Raw genomic sequence first — 5,822 nt, 5'->3', positions numbered from 1 at the left:
AAGAGAACCCGAGGAGAGCGAATCCCTCAAACACCAAGGCAAAGTGAATAGAGCTTTCTTGAAAGATGATTTCAATAAGAGAGAAGCATTGCTTATTAAGAAGCTGCTAGAATGAAAACCCGCAAAGGGCATTCTAGTAAAAAAAAAAAAAAAGTGTAATGTTTGTTCAAGCTGAAAATCGAGAGACAGCTTGGATGTTCCTCTTGAAAAGCAAGACTCCATAGAAAGCTCTATCATCGCTTCTACATATTCCTACTTCTTAGGAAAGGCTCAGGATATGGGTTGACAACACTTTCATGAGAGAATAAGCCAAAGAGCCTCCTTCTACACGAGAACTTCTGAATTGCCACATCCAAGTAAGTGTAGGACTAGCCTTACAGTCAGATAACCTAGGCCTCTCTAAGGGGCAACCTCCCTCTACTTCTTTGTGTATGAATCACGAACTCGGGGCATGCCCGGACCCTCGAGCTACATTAAATGGGCACGTGTAAATTGAAAATTCTATTTTTAATGCCATACACTTTTCTATTTCATTTCTCTTCTCCCTTTTATCTACTCTAAGCCTCATCAACAAACCTTAAATGAGCAAGCACATTTGAAATAGGGATGTCATTAAAAACAATGGGTTAATACCCGATAAGCAACACATAAAGATCAATCAAACTTGGCATGACTTGTGGATAAAAGTCCAAACGAGATCAGTGCAAGGGGCATCGCCCTTTAATGAAGGAATGAAAGATGATCACAAATGCTGCAAAGACAAAAGCCTGGCAGGAAACCCACTAAGGGGGTTGCGCAAAAATTAGGGCAAGGTCCGCTAGGAGACCCACAAACAAAAAGGGTAGCCTAGGCAAAAGTAAGGATTAAAAGAAAATGTCCGCTAGGGAACGCATCTCAAGTAACCTAGGCAAAAGTTAGGACAAAGCAGCATCCCGAGCTGAAAACCGAAAGGCGGCTCGATAAGATCATTTAATTAATATGCAATCCCAAGTCATCGCTTAACTTTGAAGGAAATAATAAGCTAACGCGGAAAATGATTTCCTCACTTTGAATGTGCTTGTTCATCAGCCTAAACCACTAGCCTACCTCGGCTAGCCATTCTTCTATAAACCATTTTTGAAAAAAATCCTTTCTACCAAAACTTTTACAAAATATATATATATATATATCCTCTTCCTCTCTTTCCTCTTGACCTATATGGCATTAAGATAAATTTGAGAGATACACGGAGTATGCACAGTGAACACTCACAAGGAGAAGATGGAGGTGTCCTAGAACAGAGTCTAGGTACACCTAATCTAAGGGCTAATATATCATATCAGGTACGAGCGAGAGGGCTGAACTACACAAATCTCAGGTTCAAAAAAGCAACACTAAATTCGACACGGCTAAAAGGCTAACAATCCATGTCATTGATCAATGCGCATAGATTAATTTCTCGAAAGAAAAATCAATCTGCATTTAAGCATTAGCATAGAGGCATCATTGCATAGTGTGCATAGGGCACAAGTGTGCACAAAAGGGTATAACTTCACTTTACAAAAAAATAAAAATAAAATAATATAATAAAAAATCCAATCCATTCCTGTCTTGCATTTTCATGTGCATCCATGCATCCATACTCACCATGGGGCATCCGTCAACAATCAAACAATCAATCATCAATAAATCAAAAGGACTCTGCAACAAGCGCCTGGAGAGGCATCACAATACTTACACGGGACAGCACCAGAACTCCCGTCACCCATCCACTTTGCCCACCAACACAGGGGCACATCAAACATCTCCTGTCCATCCACCTAGGGGCAGTCTTTCATCCCACGACACCAACAAGAAAAGCCAAAAAAAAGAAACACGAATTCCAATTGACAACATTTGAACAAAACACAAAAGTAGCCCAACTCAGAGGCATCACGACACACCTCCTGCCCAACATCCTTGGGGCAATATCTACCACAATTCAAGCAAACCAATGAGGGCACCGACAGTTTCCTCAAAATACAACAAAGGTCTGGAGAGACTGTACTCGCACCCCAATCCGGTATACGACAAAGCCGTGAGGGAAAGGTCTGGAGAGACTGTAGTCGCATCCCAATCTGGTATACGACAAAGCCGTGAGGGAAAGGTCTGGAGAGACTGTACTCGCTTCTCAATCCGGTATACGACAAAGCCGTGAGGGAAAGGTCTGGAGAGACTGTACTCGCATCCTAATCCGGTATACGACAAAGCCGTGAGGGAAAGGTCTGGAGAGACTGTACTCGCACCCCAATCCGGTATACGACAAAGCCGTGAGGGAAAGGTCTGGAGAGACTGTAGTCGCATCCCAATCCGGTATACGACAAAGCCGTGAGGGAAAGGTCTGGAGAGACTGTACTCGCTTCCCAATCCGGTATACGACAAAGCCGTGAGGGAAAGGTCTGGAGAGACTGTACTCGCATCCCAATCCGGTATACGACAAAGCCGTGAGGGAAAGGTCTGGAGAGACTGTACTCGCTTCCCAATCCGGTATACGACAAAGCCGTGAGGGAAAGGTCTGGAGAGACTGTACTCGCATCCCAATCCGGTATACGACAAAGCCGTGAGGGAAAGGTCTGGAGAGACTGTACTCGCATCCCAATCCGGTATACGACAAAGCCGTGAGGGAAAGGTCTGGAGAGACTGTACTCGCATCCCAATCCGGTATACGACAAAGCCGTGAGGGAAAGGTCTGGAGAGACTATACTCGCATCCCAATCCGGTATACGACAAAGCCGTGAGGGAAAGGTCTGGAGAGACTGTACTCGCATCCCAATCCGGTATACGACAAAGTCGTGAGGGAAAGGTCTGGAGAGACTGTACTCGCATCCCAATCCGGTATACAACAAAGCCGTGAGGGAAAGGTCTGGAGAGACTGTACTCGCATCCCAATCCGGTATACGACAAAGCCGTGAGGGAAAGGTCTGGAGAGACTGTAGTCATCTCCCAATCCGGTATACGACAAAGCCGTGAGGGAAGCTGAGCTACGAAAATACTCCCTTTTCAACAAGCTACAAATAAAAGAACGCACTATCACAAGAGACACAATGGAGCATCTACTTGAAGATCGAAGATCAGGTGTACAGTTTGTTAGCCTTGTTACCCAATAAAGTATGCAACCAACACTCAACTACTCTAAAGGGCGAGGACACGAGCAAATACACCTATCCAAGAGAAGGAACGTAGAAGCGCCAACACCAAAGAGACGAGGAGGAGACCCGGACGAAATGTCTACGTCTTTACTTGCCTTTGGAAAAGCAACACATAGCTATTCCAAAGGACAAGTAAAGAGGGGCAGCTGTAGACACCCAATTTCGTCCGGGGGGCACACAAACAAAGAAATGGACCTCCATTACGAAGGGTAGGGGCTTCCGAAGTAGGCAAACAACAAGACAAGACATTAGAAGGCCTAAATGCCAAATAAGGTGGTTTCAGTAGCCCGGAACGGGCCGTTCTGAATCCCGGAACGGGCCGTTCCAACGTAACTGAAATCAACTAAATATTTTGGGTGGAACGGGCCGTTCCAATAACAGAACGGGCCGTTCCAAACAAGGCAAATCTGGAACGGGCCGTTCTGGAAAAGAAAAATTTGTGTTACTTTCTACTCTAGAACGGGCCGTTCCAAACAAGGCAAATCTGGAACGGGCCGTTATGGAAAAGGAAAATTTGTGTTACAGAAGTGAGATGAGGTTAAGAATATTAAATTAGTTAAAAGACAGTTATGAATATCATAAAATAATTAAACAAAATAAATTAAGAACACTTCATTGGCTATTTAGAGTTAAAAGTATCATAAATCAAATAATATAATGAAGTTATGAACATCTCACCAAATAATTATAGATAAATATAACATAAAATAGATAAATATAATAATAAAATTTAAAAGAGATAAAAGTGTATAAACTTTAAAAAACCAAATAAACTCTCTAGATTTGTATTCCCCTTCTCTCAAACCTCTCACCTTCAAATAAGGCCTATTCTTCAAATTCCTTCTTCAAATGCAATTTGTTTTAAGATAGAATATGGCAGGACTCAAGCATATGACCTGAGACCAAAATAATGGTTATGAATACATTTTAATATATAAATTATAATATATCTATTCTATTTTATGTAATTAAAAAAGCAAAAAAAAAAGAAAAAATGTATATGTATTCTAATATTATTTTATTAGAAATTTACCATTTTTTTCATCATATTAAAATATAATACTGAAAATTTTTAAACATTAAAATTTAAAAATTTGTACTAAAAATTTTAAACATTACAATTAGAAATTTAATATTATTTTAACAATTAGATATTATGTAGATTCATTTTATTTACTAAAATATTAAAAATAAATTAAGAACAATTATAATAATATAATTAAGTATTGTCTAAAAAAATTGCAATTTTACAATGACTAAAATTTCATATTTTTAAAATTAAAAGTGACTAAATATCTTTATTTTAAAATAAAAATACTAAATTTACATATTAATGAAAATAAAAGGAGAAGAAGATACAGTTTTTTAAGTTTTAACTTTTAACACATCCAAATCACATTCTTCATGGATACTAGTCTGAGAGCATCACGGTATTTTATTTTATTTGTTGATAGATAGAGTACCTCGTTATTCACATGAATAATATGTTTTTTTTATTATCAACAAATATTAGTATTTAATGAGTCATATTAACTAGTAGATTTAAATTCACCCGTTCTTTAATTATAAGGATTTTTTTTTTCTAAAATCAATCCATATATTGAATATAAATATTATTTTATTCAAAAAAAATTTTTAAAATTTTTTTGGCAAAGAAATTTATAATTTTTTATCTAATTTAATTCTTATTTATGAATTAATTTTTTTTAATATTTTAAAATAAATTTAATTATTTTTATAAATAATATTAAAATTTAATAATTTTTATAAATATAAAATTAAAATTTGAGATTTTAAAAATTAAATATAATATTATTTAATGTAACAAATATTTATAATTTGTAAATATTTTTATTAAATAAAATATAAAAACATAAAATATGTCAATCTTATTAATATATAATAAAGACTTAACCTGTGTAATGCACAAATAAAAATACTAGTTAATATATAACCACAATAAATATATTTGTTTAATATTTATTTAAGTTATTTTCCAAAAATAAAATACGGAATGGTATAAGGATATATAATTAGCTGATAAGAATCTGTCAAAAACAAAAAAAGATTAACTCGTGAGAAAACTTTGAGATAATGGACGTGAAAACAAAAGCACTGCAAAAACTGTACAGGCACGCACTTGATCACAGTATCTCAAATTCTCGCTCACTAAAAATGTGCACGTGTCCACCCCACGCAGAAATGGAACTTCAACCAATAAAGCCTCAAGCGAAACGCCACGTGCCGGTAACCTGGAAGCGAGTGGCCACACTGGCCGAATATCCCACCACTAGCTCCAAGTGGCCCACGCGTTGCACAACCGGGCAACCGGGTGCAACGGTGGCCTCGCCTCATCATCAGCGGACCCCACCGTCACAAGCTGGCAACGCTTTTACGGACCTGAAACCTCAGCCATGAAGTTTGTGGATGAGATTCGAGAGAGGGAAAAGATTAAAAGCCCCAACCCAGAAAAATATATAAAAAAAGAAATAGAAAAATAATTAGGAAAAGTGCAAAGGTAAGCATCAAAACCACGAGCCAGTAACTCTGCGCCACTTGTCGCCATCCCATAAGCTGGGGCTTCTCCGTCTCAAAAAATATATAACGAGTTGTTAATTTTTTAGAGAAAAAAAATAAACCCACACGAAATTATAG

This window comes from Cajanus cajan, chromosome 5 (genome assembly GCF_000230855.2).
Source record: "Cajanus cajan strain Asha chromosome 5, NIPB_CcT2T_4, whole genome shotgun sequence".
NCBI classification, from domain to species: Eukaryota; Viridiplantae; Streptophyta; class Magnoliopsida; order Fabales; family Fabaceae; genus Cajanus; species Cajanus cajan.
This window is presented reverse-complemented; position numbering follows the sequence as displayed.